General features: G+C 41.8%; 1 long non-coding RNA gene across 1 annotated transcript; it reads right to left on the reverse strand.

The window, feature by feature from the left end:
• Positions 1-3261: 3261 nt before the first annotated feature.
• On the reverse strand, positions 3262-6653 carry LOC137468225 (uncharacterized). The gene is made up of 3 exons (XR_010995813.1): positions 6480-6653; positions 5741-5780; positions 3262-3463 (listed from the first exon to the last, which is right to left on the reverse strand). It is a non-coding gene; the product is annotated as an uncharacterized lncRNA (long non-coding RNA).
• Positions 6654-18387: the final 11734 nt, after the last annotated feature.

Here is an 18387-nt window from a genome sequence, read left to right on the forward strand (position 1 = left end):
AACATCAAAGGGCCAGTCCAGGGAGTGTGAGCTGGGCATTATCACCAGACTGCTTTATATGAAAGATCATATGTGCATCCCTTTTCCACTCTCTTTCAACCTCCAGCATCCAAAGATCTCATTATCCAAAAAAGCACCACCCCCTACTGTTAATTATATATAGCAAATTCCAGTCCTCATTCAAAACGTCAGCAATACCTTTGACAGCCAAATAACTACACTGCAAAATATGCATGACCTCTAAGCGTGCTCACAGACACTGCTGCACACCAGCAGTACTATGCAGCTATCTAAGGAAGGGGAATGTTTGAGGGATAATTGCTATATCCAGCATCACCACCCCCCGGGCCGTGCTGCCACCGGTCTCCTTTGCCAGTGCAAAATGGGGGGGCTGTGACACAAAATCTGGGTGCTGCAAGTGCCTAAAAGGGTTGGATGGGACCTGGCAGAACAGCGTGGCACTGATCGTGGTCCTCAGGTAAGAAGAGACAGCGGGGTTCAGCAGAGACCATGCCTGAGCCAATTTAGCAAAAAAGAGAATATCTATAGTGAGAGGAAAGCTTGGCTGGTATTTATACCCCCACCCCCTCACTAACACAGACCCAGAACTGTAACTGCTCAAATCAGCCTCACAAAAGAAATTTGTGTTTCAACAAAACCCTTTTTCCCCCTCTCCCCCCTGCCCCTTCTTTTCACTTTTGCTCGGTTCCTCTGATGAAAAATCATCACCTTGTGACCTTAAAGGCTGTTGCCAGGCATAAATGTCAAAGTGAATTCAACATTATCTAATTGAACTGTTGAGTCCAATAAATGTATGGAAGGAGTATAACAGAAATTATAAATGGCAAAAAAAAAAAAAACAGTTATAAATATCTACAACTTATATTAAACAATGAATTTTATTAATAAAACAGTGACAGGTTAAGGTTCAAGGATTTCAGGTGATTGTTTCTGACTGCAAAGACTATTTAAACAATATATTAACTCAAAGCAATATCCTAACAAGCTCCAGTCCCAGTAAAAGCCACCTTGAGATCATTCAACACACGTAGAGTTCTCACCCAAGGAGAGGGGTTTCACCACAGTTGCTGATTCAACAGCAGGACATCTTTATCTCTCTCAGTGTTCAGATGCTGTGTGGCTTATCAGAAAGTACCACCAAGTCACCTCCTCTGCAAGAGTTTCAACAGATCCCAGCTGTAGCATCTCCACTCCACTCCACTCCACTCCACTCCACTCCACTCCACTCCACTCCACTCCACCCTCTGTTTAGTCCCCCCCAAGACTATTTGGGAATTTGGGGATGCTGACCATGTTCTGTCCAGGGAGAAGGAGCTGTATTTTCCCTTATAATGTCTGTACCACTATCCCCAGTCATTTCCCCACGCATAGAAACCACCAGAGGCAAACACCAGAGCTTCAGTGATGTCCTTTGCTTGTAAGAAAAGACTTACAGTGCCCCCACAGTTTGTGTCTATCAGAAATAATCTGTGATTTGCCAGAATAAAAGAGCCCATGATGTAGTAAATTTTAATTATTTTGTTCCCAGTTTCAAAGCCACTATACTGGTTCAACCTTTGTGAGAATCATTAGATGGAATAACTCACCCCCTGACAACACCTCACCTTGCCTGCTGACCTTGAAGAACTTTGGCCAAGAGTTCCTGAGCCTGGCTGTCTCCCAGTGGCCTTTATCAGAGCATTTGTAAGTTACTGTCACAGGGCTCGTGCAGAAAAGGAGAGGTAAAACTCACTGCCATCCATGGTACACCACAGCCTGTGGTGGGCTTTCACGTGAGCCTTAGCTTAAACCTGTTCACCAAAGCCTTCCAGACCTACCACAAAGCCCTGAAGCTCAGGCAGGACTGTGTGACTTGCAGGCAGAATGTCTTTGTGAAAGAGGAGAGGAATAAAAGAGGAGAGGTCACTGTCCCTTAGGAGCAGTGCAATGCTCTGCTGCTCTGTGTGTCTGAACTCAGTTCTTAGTCCCTGATGTGAGAAAAAGAGAAGCCCCCGAGCTCCCTCCTGTGGGTGAGTGTTTTTTCAGTGTCTAATTCTACTTGCTTAGTGACAGTAGCTTTGTACTGAAACTGCCTGAAGTAGGATTAAACCCCCCACAAAACTTAGTTCTGCTTAGCAGAGCATTTTTCCTCTGACTTGGGCCATAAATATTTTTGAAAAATCCAAATGTCATTAAAAAAAAGCTGGTGTAAGGAGGGAGAGGGAGAGTGTGTCTTCCTTTCTTTGACTGTAATTATCTGAAAGCAAGGAGCTGACAATCTTCTAAAACAGATTACATTATGGCTAACAGATATTCCTACAAAAGTCCAGCAGACTGATGGAAATGAGCAGCCCAGTTAAGTTTGCTCTGTTGCAAACCTGTGTACAGGTAAGATTATTGGAAATCCAAATTTTGAGTATTTTCATTTTATTTTGCGAGGAAACGGTCACAATTTCTATTTATTGTTTAAAAGAGAGAGGTCAATCACTGATAAACTGCAAACTAGGCTAATAAGCAGTCTAATATACTGAAAATGGTTTCTGGTGGTACTATACAAAAAAGATGCTTTGTGTATCAAGATAAGAAAATTGAGAGTTCATTAAGGAGAATAAGTAATCTTGTCTAGCTTGCACCAAGAATGATATATCAAAGTGTTTTGTTCTGCCTTTTTTTTTTCTTTTTCTAACAGACCATTCAGAAAAGGTCAAGGAATCAAAAACATGTATGAAAATAGAAAAGGACATCTATAATTTTTCTGAGTCAGAATTAATACTTCCTTTACATGTTAACCAGCAGTGCACCCCATGAAATATTAAAAGAGTTAATCATATTCCCAGCTAATCTACATATATTAATGTGATCTTTTATTCTTGAAAGAATTAAAGAGCAAATCCTGAGTTACAGCTGTTTTCATTCAGATGCACAATTGGTATTCCAAGCTCTACATGGATCTCAAGACTTGATAATTTTCCATTCTTTTGAGGCTTTTCAGACATAAAAAATAATGGAGGTTTGCACTGATATTTTGTACTGTAATCAATCACTGTGTAAAAAAGATTAATCTGGGGAGCTGCAGTAAATTGTGTGCCAGGATTAATTACCCCAGCTCCCTACCCTAAACACTAGAGCTTCTGACTTGTTGGAACTAGTTCTGCCTCCAAAATAATTTTTGGAGCTGAATCCTCCACCCTGAAACCTTCAGTCACCAACTCTGTAACAGGTGGGGATCAAACCCCCTCATTCGAGTGGAGGATGGTCTGTGATGAGTCCCCCCTCTCTTGGGTGATCATGTTTTCCCACAGAAGCCGTGCATAAGTGAGGAGGTAAAATCACCAGAGCAGCTGTCAGGAATGCAGTGCAGTCTGAGTGAGCTGAACAGGCTCCCAGCTTGGCAGAAATGTTAAGCTGCTCTTTGCACTTGAGTTCGCTGAGTTTTCTGCAGATGCACATTCCCAGGTATACCCTGTAGGAAAGGCAGAGACAACTTCTGCTGGTCAGGGAGACTTTTGTCTAAAACTGCGAGGCTGAAAATATCCCAGGTAGGTGTCTGAGTGAATTAGAAATTGGATTTGAAGAACTTACACTAACAGTATTGTAGTGTTGAAATTAACATGCTCACTGTCTGCTTTGTTCTATGAAAATGATTTAAAACCGCTTTTGCAGAACTCAAACACAAGATCAATCAGCCCCATAGCTTTGCCAAGATGCAGTTTGGTACTATTAGAAGTAGTAACTCTTGATCTTTGTGCCATATTCCTGTGTATATGTGTATGTACATATACATATACAAAACATGGCTCTATTTCACAGACATCTCTCTTTAGCCTCCCAGCCCTCCACCATTTCTGAAAGCCTGGAGAAGAGCAAAGACCTCTACTAGACCCTCTCCACTGCTCTTAGAAAGCAGCTATATTTCACCACTCTTTGCAAGATGGACAACATTTAGCAAGCAGGTGGCCTGAACCACTCATCATTCTCCTGAAGTGAAACATCACTTGGTGCCCAAATCCTCCCGAGTCCCTCAGCTCTCTGTGGCCACATCAGGGGTCACTTGTTGGAGCCAAATAAATATTCCAGACATAATGTTTTGTAGAAAAGGGATCAGGGTGATCCCATGTGAAACTGCATGTCTGTGTTTACTCTTCCCATCTGTGCCTTTTATGGGTTTGATTTTTTTAAAATGCAGATTTTCCCAACTCTTGTTTTGTTCTCATTTAGAGCACTGACAAAGAGATTATTAGAACTTCAACAGAATTGTTTTATGGTGTTTAGAAATTGTGCCATTTCTGAAATCTGGAATTAAAAAAGGTAGTTCTCTTCTACAGACTGTAACTGTGGGGGAAAATACACCAGAAGATGAAACACAGCAGAGGATGCTTAGGGAAACTAAGAGAACATATTGTAGACTTCAATGAAAAGACAGTAAAGGGTTTTCTTTAGCCAAAGAAATCCCACCATTAATACTCAATTGAATAAACACTAAATGAATTCTGAGTGGGATTTTCCAAGGGTGCTCAATATTGACTTTACTCTGCTTTCATTCACACAGAAGAGAAGCAATCAGCAACTTCAGTGAGAGCAAAGCTTGGCCAGCAAAGCCTCCTGCCTGCGGCTGAGGGAGGAGGCAAGGAGGGAAGTATCCATTCCTGCAAAGACCCTGCTCGGGATATTGGCAGCCCTCAGCATCAGATATTCACAAGTCAGCTGCTTGTAACCGAGGAAAACACAACTATATTCATTTTCTTCATCCCTCTCACCTACCTTGCTCCTCCTCACCTACCCTGCACCTCTTAACACGTGGGCACAATCGCCCTGCTGATGTCTCCACACTGTCCAAACACTCCCACTAGCTGGAAGTGTGACCTGCTGCAGCAAGACTATGCAAACTTTACAGCTATTCTAATCTTATATGAGCTACATATGTTCAAATATTACCACTCCAGGGACTAGAGTTTCTACTGCCTCACATATTTCATTCCCTTTGATGCACAGGAGAGTCCCTGCACTGGGAGAAGCCATTCCTGTGCTCCCTGATTTCTCCTGTGCTGTTTCTTTGTTTATATTTGATTTCTCCTTTAAGGAAAGCCTTGAACAATGAGGAGCAGATAGTTCAACACTCTTCATCTGTATTCTCCTGCTTGGAAAGAGCCTCAAGGGGGAAATATATGTGTTAATTGTGACTTTTCATCTGCAGGCACCAAGAACTTCAGCACACAATGTTGTGATATTTTCCCCTTAAAGTGTAATGATAGATACAGGAATATGATATGGGAAGATGAGACAGTGTTTGCTCTGGGATGCAAAAAAGCTGTAGTTTCTAGCCTTGGCTTGGATAATCACAGCTTTTTTGGAAATGTTTTATATTACAGTCTTTCAATGAGTATAAAAGAGAAACATACAGAGACACACAACCCTACTTTTACATATTTATGAGTATATTTTTATGCATTTAAGCCTCGATAGTGGCATGGCTGTCAGATAAAATAACTACATGAATGACCTTGAAAACAATAAAATACAAGGTGATAAATACAAAATGAGGCTAGGTCAGCAGCACACCTGGCTGCAATGGAGGCAAAAGGCATTACTGACTGCTCCTAGATTTTGCTGAGTAACCTACACTTTCCCCTGGAGGGGGAGCACAGCGTGAGGCTCAGGCATGATGAAATAAATCCCTGTGAATCCCTCCTTCCTTTCTGGGAGAGAGCTGAGGACAAGCCTTTAGGTGGAGCTCACTTACCACTGCTTTTCCTGCTGGACACAGCTGGCCTGGGCCAGCCCTGCATGGAGAGAAAGCAGAAATAATTCCCTGATTTTCACAGCTGGGGTTAATAGCCGGGCTCTTCACAAGCTAAAAAATGGGATTGGAGGTGCTATGAGCATGGGCCAGTGGATGCACCCAGCACATTCCACTGGCTGGCTGGAGAAGGCTGCACTGGGCTGTGGGACAGAGGGCAGACTGACTGGGACAGGAGGGCAGGATTTGTGCTCAGCATAGGGAATCAGCTGCAAAGTGTGTGGTTCCTAATTCCTCCATCCTTTCTGTGAGATCTGACCTGCTGGAGAGCAGTAACAGGAATAAGTTAAAGAAAGCTCTGTGCTAGCAGCAAACCCCAAATCAACTGGGCACTGCAATTTGTCACATTTTGTCTAACAAAGCCAGGCTTGTAAAGGCCCATTTGTTTCACACTGTAAAAGTGCCACCAGGCATCACAGGCAGGGCCTGTGACAGCTTAGGAGGATGAAGAACAAGAGTGCCCTTGGTAGCATCAGGGGAAAGCTCCAGACTGCAGTAGAGGACAGGAATTGTCCTTAAATCTGCAAAATATGAAAAGGCCAAATCATTGCATTCCACTTTTCTTACACACGAAGCTGCCAGCAACATCACACCCTACTCACAGAAGATCAAATTTTGCCTGCCATGTTTTTACACTCAAGGGTTTCCTGGGGTAAACAGATGTTTGGGACAGCAAACTTACACAGAAGCAACTTTACACTGAGGACATCCTGCTGGCAGCTGTGGGATAGTGAGGATCTTGCATGGATATCACAGAGTGATCAGGAGATGCTTCTTTTCTTTCTTGCTTTTTAGTGCCTGCTTCTTTCAGCTGGATTCTCATAAGTATCTCATCTTTTTCTCTACTTGTGCAAGAAGTACAAATCCCAGCTTGTACCCCCAACAACCTAATGGTTCTGAGGATCTGTGAAAAAGCAAATTGTTTACTAACGTTTCCCATAAAGACTTTGTCAGCTGAAACTACATCTGTGCCAAAAGTTCTTCACTATTTTGTGATTTCTCACAACCAGCAACCTGACCTCCTTCTCATGTACCCAAGAGAAGATGTTTTGAAAGGAAATCCAGTTACAAGGGAAACAAATTTAACAGTGTTGCTTCTCATTCTGTTACTACTTTACTCTTCTCCCCAGCCCCTTGGATTTTTTTTACAGGATAATGCCTAATTACTATAGTTGTAAGCAACATTAGTAACTCAGGATGATCTCATAGGTCAGCTAGGAACATTCACTACCCCTTTCACATTAAAGGTCACTACCCACCACTGTAAGCAGCTATTGAGATCAGCAATAACAAATTCCAGTGGTGCAGCATTACTCCAGCTTGCACTGTAAATATTATCCTTTCTCTGGTTTTCCCCTTCACTCTAAAAATGTTCAACAAAACTTGACTAGAACATCCTGAAGACAGCATGTTATCCTGTGTGTTACACAGAATTTAGCAGGCAGGATGTGGCTCTTGAATTAAGAGGCCCTGAATCAGGCTATGTTTGACTTCCTACTGCAGGTGGAGAAGATCCAGGTGAGACAACTGAGCCTAAAGTCAACTCAGCTGAGCAGACATTCAGTGTATATCTCTGGGTGAGCTGAGTAGCCTTCTAGGCTGATTGTCCTGACTAGATGCTTGTAGTCTATAACAGGAAATTAGACACCTATTGCAGAGGTAGACATATCCTCTCCAGTTTTAATCTTCAAGCTGAATCAACTTATTTCTTTCTTTAAAAAGGAGGAATAATTCCATCACTCTAATCTATTATTTTACTATCATTCTTATAGCAGAAAGCCACAGATGCAGATCAATATACAGTACAGAAAAAAAAGGAGAATTTTAACTCAAAGAACCCAGCTCCATGTACAGCCATACAGCAGCTGTGGAGATCAATAGGAATCACAGAGATGCTGTTAATGTAGTCTCTCTGCTGATATCCTCACAAATAGGACGAGGAAATGTGGTCTAGATGGATCTTCTGAGAGGTGAGTAACACCTAGAGCACCCACCAGGAGCAGCTACTCACAGACACTGTCCAAGTGTGAGATTGCCTCAGTTCAGGCCCTTCACATTTCCACTGAAGACTGAGATGATGGAATAGAGAGGATGCCTTTTGTATTTGCATGTGGCATTAAGCAGGAGGGGCTGCAAATACAAATTAGTATTCAAAGCAATCCCGACAAATGGAAGGCACTAGCTAAAGCAAACAGAAGGGAAACCTGAAAGATGCAGCAAGACAGGAAAGAATAATCAGCAGTACAAATACAAACCTTCTCCAGGAGGAGATATGGGGATTATGGTGGGTCACAGCAGAGCATAAGTCAACATTATGTTGTTATGTGAAAGCTAAATGCAATACTAGGCAGCATTGTGAGGTACCTGAAGCAACCCTTCCACTTTATTCAGTGTTAGTGATGCTTCAACCAGATTAGTGGGATCAATTTTGAGATTAAAAAAGATGTTCACTAACTGGGGAAAGTAAAGAGGAGAGAAATTCAAATAATCAGAGGGCAGGAAAACATTGCTTGCAAGAAAGAATTGAAGGAATTGGGCTGTACAGTCTGGAGAAAAGAAGGATAAGGGAAAAATCTGTTGAAAATATTAACATAAGCAGCTGCAGAAATTAAACTCACAGTATCCATAATGAAAGAAACATTCTTGCACAGAAAACATGGAAATTCAGTAGGTGGCTGTTAAGATACATCCTTAGGTGCCTTTAAGAAGTTTAGATAAATGTTTAGGTATAGCCAATCCTGCCTCCAGATGGTGCAGTTAATTAAATGATCTCCTCAGGTTTCTTTCCATGCCCCGGTGTGTAACAGTGCATCATGAGCATTTTGTCACAAAATCTTTCTCTTGGTAAGCTCATGATGCATGACCTCCAAGGAGAGGGTTAAAACAACTGTGCCACTAAATTAAGCAGAGGAGCTCAAGGCTTATGTCCTTGGTGGAGGGGCTGCTGCAGAAAAATGACATCAAAAGGACTCTGACTGGGAAGCAGAAAAGAGAATCACTTGCAAGCTGCCACCAAAACTGAGCTAAAAAGACAGCAGAGCTGCAATATTTAGAAAGAGTAAATATACTGTGAATTTGTTTCACACAGCAGGGCAGCCTGCAGAGGCCTGGCAACATTTGGCACACTAAAGTGTAGGCTCAGGTACCCTATCTTTCCTGTTCTTTGGCCAGAGAAAATCTAGCTCTAGCTTGCAGCTGTGAGCATGAACTCTCAGTGCCTGCTGCAGGAGGCTGTAGGTCTGAGATAGATTAAACCCATAGTGTTGAAGATGCCTCGCTACTTGTGCTTTTACTCCTTTTCCCCCCATTTTTTCTTTCCAGGAGTGATGATTCTGAACAGCTCTGCCACTGGTCTGAAGTACAGTGTCCAGACCATATGAGGCTTAGGCTTTATAGCTGTGAAGCTATATAGGAAAGGGGATGGTCAAAAAGCAAGAGGAAAGGTGTTTTGAAATCTCACAAAACAGTCCAAGAGAAAATATTTTGAGGGGAGAAGGTAGTGGTGAGCACAGGGCAAAAACCAAAAAACCAGGCACGTGCTGGTTCCATAGAGAACAGGCACGGGGAGCTGCACCCCCAGGGCAGCCCTGTGGGGTGACTGGAGTCTCTGCTGAAGGCAAAGAGCCAAGGGTAAGTGAAAACGTTGGGTGAGCCATGCTGTGTGTATGCCCCTGCTAAAGCACTGTAGCTCTGAGATCCCAAATCAGGAGGGTTCTGGGCAGCTTCACTGGCTTCTGGTATTGCACCTTCACCTTTTGCTGATCCTCAGTGATGATTCCTCAGGCTTAGAGATGACATCCAGGATGAGTTGTTCTATCACCTTCCTGAGGATGAAGGTGAAGATGATGGGCTTGTGGTTTCCTGGGTCTTGCTTGCTGTCCTTTTTGAAGACAGGAGTGATGGTGACTTTCCCCCAGAGCTCAGGCACCTCTCCTGGGGGATCACCTCCCCTGACCCATGGGCAGTGCTCCCTGTGCCACGGGCAGGAGTGGAGATTTCCCCTGGCCAGGGCTGGAGCCTTCAGAATCCAGAATGAGATTATCTGATGGCCAATAAGAAACACCATTATCAGGTCCTTGTTCAGGATGCACTTTACAGTTGGTGGAATGATGAAGGTAGGCTATGAATGCTAGAAACTGGTTTTTAGAAATTATACAGTTCCTGTCCATTACAGCATATAAACAGTTGGACTTGATGATCATAAGAGGTCTTTTTCAACCTAAATGATTTTATGATTATCTAGCCTTGGTCATTTGGGGAAGAATTATCATGAATGTATAATGCCATCTTAAAATATAAACCTCAGAAACAGGTTCCAATGTCCCCAAGTTTAAGAAAGTCCTCAAATCCAAAAATGAGTGCCTTGGCCAAATAAGATTTATTTCTTGCCTGCAAGACTATCCTGAGACTGTGGAATCATAGAATGGTTTGGGTTGGATGGGACATTACATTTCCATCTCCCTGTGCCTGGCATTATTAGAGCATGTCCTATTCACAGGTGCCAAGCCTGTTTCTACAGCTGTTGGTCAGCTCTCATCTGGAGCCCAGGAGAACTTACATAGGCTGTTTTCATCAGTACTTTTTAGAGAGGAGGGAAGACAAATTACAGCTACTCCTAATGAAGAAATCAATCAACACTGAACAGCTGTCATGACAATATTCCACATCTGGATCAATTAAATATCACTACCTGCACTCCTCTACAGTACCTGCAGAGGTGCCACCATACAGTCTGTCATGAACCAGCTTTACCTCCATCACCCTGTGTGCTGTTCACTGCCAAAGTCTTGTACATCTGCCACCTCTTCCTCAGGAACAGCAAACCGCTGTGGATGTAGGCTCAGCAGCACTGCCATATCACCACTAGATGACAACTAGACAACAAAATTTCACAATCCAGTTTAGAAGGCATGGTTGCAATTCACAAAGAATTGCAAAAAGGGAAACTAGCTATGGAAAATTCCAAACAATAACCTGGAAGAGAAAAGTCAAACTTTGAGGCAGAACAGAGTTCCCTGGGAGGAATCTGTTGTGGTTTAAGGCATGGCCCTCCACCAATGCAGAGCTCATATGAAGCCTGCATGGGTTTAAAGGTCAATTTATCTCTGACCTTTTCATCAGCCTGAGTAAATACAGGCACTACTGGCCAGCTCAGCTCTGCAACACAGTTTGCAGAGGTGCTGAACCTAGAAGAGGGTTTTATGCATAGTGATCTCCAGGAGCTGGTCCAGTCCACGCTGTGAAGCACCTCATGGTTCATGGGGAAAGCTATACCTGCTTCTCAAGGGAATGATATCTTATAGTGTAGCAAAGGCCAGTGTTCATGGGGATGTAGCTATTTCAGTTTAAAAGAAACAGGCACATCAAAGTATCTCATTTCAAAATACCTTCCTTGATTAAGCAAGCCTCGTGGTTATATAATGTGCGATCCCAGAGCCTCATATGAAAATGTCAGGATTTTTTTTCAGAAATACAAAATACCACATATATTTGCTAATTAATCAAAGCGTGTTTACTTTGCTTATGTCTACTATTTTCATTGGTCAGTCAATCCCAGGTGAAATGCTGACTTTTCTAATGAACTCAAGGTATTTGAAATCACTAACCAGTATTCAAAAGGCCAGTTCTTTCTGGTGTTGTCTATACACATTCTTCAAGTATGAAAGTATGCAAATACACTTGGTTTATTAAAATTTTACCTCAGTGCTAAGGCACTTATGACTGTGAATTCAGAGGACTTGACTGTCAGAACTCCTTCAATTGCTTCACTTGATTGACATAGATTAAAAGTCATGTTTAATTTTCAAAAGAATTACCAGATGAGATACTTCTTGTACCTTTGTCCAGGTATCTCTGAACAGGTACCAGCTCCAGAAAGCACTGTGACTTAGACAAATGTCTGTCTGCTTGCACATGTTAAGGTTCTTTTCATTTAAAATCATAACTGAAAAACAAAACAGTTTTTTTCACACCCAATTGTTTTAGAATAGCAATAAAAACCATAACAGAGGCTTTCAGAAAGCAGTCCCTGAGAGCTGCAGGAATCGCTCCACTGACCCTTGACAATCACCAGAACAAGACTGCAAAATACATCAGTGATCTGCAACATGTCAAGCAAAAATACACGGCAGAAGCAGCAGACAAGCCAGTCCCTCCCACCACAGTCTGCAAGATTAAAAACACCTAAACAATGAAACTTATTTTGTGACCTATCTCCAGACTGGTGGAAACATAGTGGATGAATCACCCCTCAGCTGGACAAACCACAAGTACAAGAGCAGTAAGGAGTGTCACTGTTCTCAGCAAAATGCCACAGCAGTTTTGCCAACCTCTGTGTTTATGTTGCAGATACATACAGGGAATGGGAGGAAAGACTGAAGGAGTTCAGGCTCACACATCAAAAGGAGAGAACACCAGTAATGTGGAACCAGAAGTAAATAATGCAAACCAAGACAGGCCAAAAGGATGTTAGGGAAACAGGCAAGACTTCAAAGAGAGTACAGACCCAAATCAGGGCATGGTCTGATCCCAGGGCATCATTTGGAGTTTTGATGGAAGCTTAGACAATGCTCTCAGGCACGTGGTGGGATTCTGGGGGCTGTTTTTTGCAGGGCCAGGAGTTGGACTTTGATGATCCTTGTGGGTCCCTTCCAACTCAGGATATTCTACAATTCTAAGATTTTAAATAAAACAGTGTCTGAAGTAGGAAAGTGGATGGAAGTAGCCCTGCAGAGTACCCAACTGCTGAGTGCCTGCACACAAAGATTTACAAATACCTGACACATCCCCATCAGGTACCAGCCATTCCCTAGACAGGCATGAGGGAAAGCCATGGCCACTGCATGCAGAAAGGAGTCAGCCAGAAACATGCACACAGTGGCTCAGGACCAAGACTTTAATCCCAGAAGAGGAAATGCAGAAGGCTCACCTTGATTTCTGGTTTTTTTTTTTTTGGTTTTTTTTTTTTTTTTTTTTGTTTTTTTTTGTTTTTTTTGTGGTTTTTTTTTGTTTGTTTGTTTTGTGGTTTTTTTTTTTTGTTTTGTTTTGTTTTTTTTTTTTTTTTTTTTTTTTTTTTTTTTTTTTGTTTGTTTTTTTTTGCTGTCTGCCATGAAGTGACAATTGCCAGAAGGTGGAGGATCTCTGCAATCCTTCTCCCAAGACTGAGGACAGTAGGGTCAGGTATTTGAACATGACAAGCTTCTGTTTTCACATTGCAACCTAGATGGTTGATATTCTAGATCCTAGGTGATATTCTAGATTCTAGGTGATATTCTAGACTTTAGGTGATATTCTGGTTCAAGGATCTAGTTCATGAAGATAGAGTCAAGACCAGGCGAGGTCTTGAAGTAAAATAGTCAAAGTTGCCCTCAGCCCTGGCAATTCCATTCAATGCAGTCAACAGCGACAAGAAACTATATATCCTTGAGCTGAGGAAAGAGACAAAACAAGGGGCTCTGATGCTGTTTGGCTTCTTGATCACATCTGTAAAGTAGCAGCACTTTAAAATACCCTGTTTGGTACTGATCTCCTCTAAAATCTGCTATTTGTAAAATACAAGCCACAGTAACACTAACTATGTGCTGGCTACCTCATGAAACCAAAATACTGATCATGAGAAATGTGAGAGAAGATTGAATAATATTTCAATTTGAAAACTATTGTTCAGTGTCTGTATGGACAGTAGTTAAAATTCTGATGTATCCAAACTCATTTTTATTACATTGATACTAGAAGATTGGCTTCAACAGGAGATGTGTAAACATAAAATGAATACAGCAGCCTCATTTTGCAGAAAACAAAGAGACTTATGTGTGATCCTAGCTGCCCAACACAGAACTGCTATTATAAACAAAGCCCTTTGCAAGTTTAGCTTATCAAAATCAAAAGAAGACACCTATAAAATGGAAGACAATAGGCAAAGTTAGCCCTAAATACTTTGAGAGACTAAAAATAGCATGAATATGAAAAACCCTGCTTATTGTCAGATCCAGACTCTATGAATTTTAAACTATTGTACATCTAATAAGGGGACATATATGCATTTTTTAAATTGTTTAGAGGATGTCTGTGTTTATGGAAATTAGTTAAAGGAAGAAGTATTCAAGGAAAATTTGATGCGGAGCTGGAGTTTGGAATTTATAGGGTAATTAAAGATTTTGGATGAAGTTTAGGCCTGAAAAGAATGAAAACTGTATCTAGAATAAAAAATATTACATGTGCATGGAAAATCTAAACCAAACCTCAGAGAATGGGATCAAGCCCTGACCTCAGAAGATTTAGCACAGAAAGATTTGGATTAAAATCAGCACTTGGCAATGCTGGGATTTCATGTATTTAGAAAACACATAGTGCAAAGGGCAATTACAAGATAAAAACTTGATTCTGGTCCAGCACGCAGCTCATGTTGCTTGTGTCTGTGAGTGCATAAAATCTGTGCAATGACATTAAAAATGCACCAGGCTTCCCATGCTAAAGGGTCCTTTGTGCCCACCCAGGAAGGTGTTTCAGCTTTGTCCCAGGGCACTGGGGATGAGCAGGACCACACAGACCCTTGCAAGGTGGTCCCAACCTTCCTGGAGGAGCAAAGAGCCAGGTCATCTTAAACTCACAGCCTCCTGCTGCTTCTGAGGAGCAAAGATCCTACGGTCTGTACAAAATAAACCCAGTGGTAAGTTTCCAGGGAAGCTTTGTGTTGAATTCTCCCTTTCTCCTAGGTTAGCAGTATTAGATACACTTCTGTCACCTTCACTGGAGAGCTGTATGAGTAGCTCTTTGCTCCCCAAGCACGTACCTGGGGTAGGACTGAGTTCACTGGTTTGAATCATCTCAAAGTTTATTTAGCTCAAGTCAATTAAGTGTCCTTTGAGATAGCCAGGTATCTCGGGAGGAAACTTGTCCTGCCTGTCTTGATTAACTACTTTAGTACAGTATAAATCAGTCTCTAGAACTGCCTGTCCCTCCCATGGCCCAGAGAAGGGATCTTGAGAGCCAGTGCAGATGAGCAGCATAAGATGAAATAAATCCCATCTGTATAAACAATAACACCTTTACCTTTTCCTCTTTAAACTTAGATTTTTCACTAGCAATCATATTTCCTAATCTATTAATTATTTTCAGGGCTTTTCACTGAAGCCATTCCAGTTTATACAGGGCCATCTTGGACTGTGGAAATGTGCAGGGAACAACATCTCCCCATTATTCACAGCAGCATTGCCATGTACACACATTGTAACACCTAATACATGCACAACAACCTCCTTATTGATACATGATAGCCTGTGTCCTGTTGTCCATTACTTTAATTCTTTCCCAAGTTTGCACTGTAGGAGCTTCTGGAATATCTTCCTGTATGTTTTTTCCTTCAGGATAACATGAGTTAGGGAGTGAGGCAGAAGAAACATGGAGGCAAGACAAAGAGAATGAGGAACCAGAGGAATGCAAACCTAGGAGCTTCTTTTGACTCCCATAAAGGTGAAATAAGTCAGCAATGAATTAATAATGAAGGCTGGTAGTGGACAGACTTGTCTCTTTAGGAACTCTTCAGATTAGGTTACTGGTGAAGGACATGGTAGATTTTTTTTGTTAAAAGGATGAAAGTGTTTCCTTTCCTCATGTATTCTGAGGCATGCCAGTGCATTTGCACAGGACACTGTCTGTTTAGAGGTAGGAGATGGAATTTCACTGTTCTCATCTGCTTTGCATCTTTAGCTTTTGCTCGTCTAGTTCAAGAGAAAAATAACAGAGCTCAAATAGATTTTAAACAAGAGTCAGTAAAAAAATAGGCATTACATAGGAAAGACTGTTTGTTTTCAATTCAGAACATGTCTTCTGGTTGCTACTTTAAAAACACGGATTATTTTTGAGCAAAACCCTTTCATTAAGCCTGTCCTTAAGTCTGTCTCTGTCTGAAGCAGCAATATGGTACCTGCTAAGGCACTTTAACTTTTGTAACTCCTTTACATCTACATAAAACCTTGTTTCCCATTCTGTCATTATCCCTGTCTGTATGGGTGACCTGTGGGCCCATTCCCCAGGAATTCTGCATGGCAGGAACTGACATTGCCCATGAACAAATGCAAAGTGTCTTTACAAATTGGCACAAGTCCACATCACAGATGCCATGGCAGTGCCAAGCACCTCTGCAGGCAGGTATTCATGCTAATAACAATAGTGAACACCACCACAAACCTGAAAATGCATTTCTTTTGGAGGAAAATTTTGCAAAAGAAGAGAAACAATAGGAAATTGGATCAGCCTGAACTGTAGCTAATTGTCAGGAAGAGATTAGCAGAGTTCAAGGATGAGCTTGACATTGGGGAATTAATTTATGTTAGTTTGAGGGTTTTTCCCTGCTTTTTCTTTGTTGGTTATATTAGTAAATATGCATATATTTGCATGATTACCATTATTGTTTTTAATCCTTCCATCAGAATGGTGGTTACACCAGTCACAGATTTGTAAAAGTGGGCTCATTAGGATAAACAGATGGAAAAGAAACCAGAGGCTATGAAGTAGTCTGGAATGCTTTGAGGCTTCACATCCGTTTTCTTCCACTTCTTCTTGGGGTTTCATTACACAAGCAGTCTTGATGAATGGCTTCTCTGTGACATCTAATGAGGGGACATGTGACTGACTCCTTCTTGTGTTAGAGCCTACATGGCCTCCCTCCACTGGAGGGAGGCTGCCTCTATACCCTTTTGACCAGGAAGATCCTTAAGTCCACACAGACAGATGAAAATAATAAGAAAGCTAAAATGATTCTGTTCTAAAAACTTGTGCACTTGTATTAAATAATTATGGCATCAATAGGGACTCAATTTTGGGTGCTGCTCCTGCCCGGGGGTGGGACAGGCCTGGGCTGTCACCCTCCCTTGGGGGTCCCCGTGATCCTTGCCCCCATCCCCAGGCCTGGCTGCATCGTGGTAGTCAGACCCTTGCTCTGTTCTTGTGCTGTGGCTCTGTGTGTGCTCAGAATGTGAATGTTTACATTCACTTATTGCTTCTACTAATAGGTTTAATCTTGTAGGTTTTACATTTAATGATCAGTCCTACTTTGAACACAATCAGACTGATAAGATATTCAATTTTTGCTTATTAGCTCTAGGTGAATGTCAGACTGTGTTGGATGAAAACCTTTGGCTCTTAACCTTTACCTCTCCAGTTAACATTCACTGCTAATCAAGATACATTTCAGTCATGGCTGATGCCACTGTAGAGTGCAGGGACACAGCAGACAACCTGCTGAGACATCTTGCAGCAGTTTTCCCCCAGTGGAAAGCCTGGCATGCAGCTTATGCTCATTTAATTGTGCAGTATTTCAAAAGCTTTCACAATTTCTGCACTGATTGCATGAGGGGAATTTGAAGCTGTGTACAATATATGTTTAGCGAGGTATTTAAATCTGCCTGTCTTCTGCAACATCAGTATTCAGCAAGCACAAAGGCACTAAGCAGGAGATGGCTTGGTTGCAGATGAGGGAGGTGTCAAGCCATGTTCACCCCTCCTTTGAGGGATTCTCCACCAGGGATGAAGTGCAAGCACCAGATTCACTGGGGGCCTGAAGGCTCAGGGCATGCTCAGTTTATGTCAGGACAGTGGTGGAAAAGGGTGGGAGGAGGATGAACACCCAGGGATCGCTGACAAGGATCCAGCACAGTGGAAGTTTGCATTCAGACCAAGAATTTAGAAGAATTTCTTTCTTCAATCACACCCCTGCACCTGAAGCAGGTGCTAAGGTAGTCTGCAGGTAACAGAGGAATCCAGTCTGATGCTTTGACTGAAGGTGATGTTAATATCCATTTACTTGCCAGCAGGAAATTTCAGAGATGTCAACCAGCTTGTCCTGAAGAAGAGACTTTCCCCCTGAACACGTTGAAGAAAAATTGTAACACATAAACAACATAAAACTGGGTTTTTAAAATACACTATTTAAGGAGTAGAAACTGAGAGTATGTGTAATTTAAAAAGCTGCACAGTGGTTTTACCAGCTACTGACCAGACAGTGATAAATCATGTGCCTAAATTCTACCTCTTATACTTTGTTAATGTAGAGATCTTTGGCTCTGACCCCCTAATTCATCAACTTTTCACTAAGTCCTCAAAATTTAGTCCATGACTGTAGGTACATTTTCTACCAGACAGCATAGCTATTACGCCATTTCATTGCCACAGTGTCAGGGAGACTAAGAAAGTTTATGAAAACAATGTATTTTATCTCAGACAAGCTCTAGTCTAAGGTGAGAAAACGTGGAGACTCTCAGCTGCTGTTTTCACAGAAAATTTGCTCTGCTTTTAACACCATGCATTCAAAGGACAATGTGCCAAAATCCAGGCACAACACACTTTATCTACTTAATTAGTTAGAACCACATGGGATAAGAGAAGTAATGGGACCATAAAAATCAGAAGGTGAATCCTAATGTGATTGGATGTAAGGGTTCCAGACCAAAAAAGAAAAAACCAAACCAAAACAAAAAATCATCTTTATGCCATCAAAGAGGTTTTATTAGAGTTATGTACACCATTCTGCTTGTACATGTTGAAGACAGATATTTTTGGACTGGGATCTGTGTATAAAATTGTTATTAGGA

The sequence above is a fragment of the Anomalospiza imberbis genome, chromosome 2, assembly GCF_031753505.1.
Source record: "Anomalospiza imberbis isolate Cuckoo-Finch-1a 21T00152 chromosome 2, ASM3175350v1, whole genome shotgun sequence".
NCBI lineage: Eukaryota > Metazoa > Chordata > Aves > Passeriformes > Viduidae > Anomalospiza > Anomalospiza imberbis.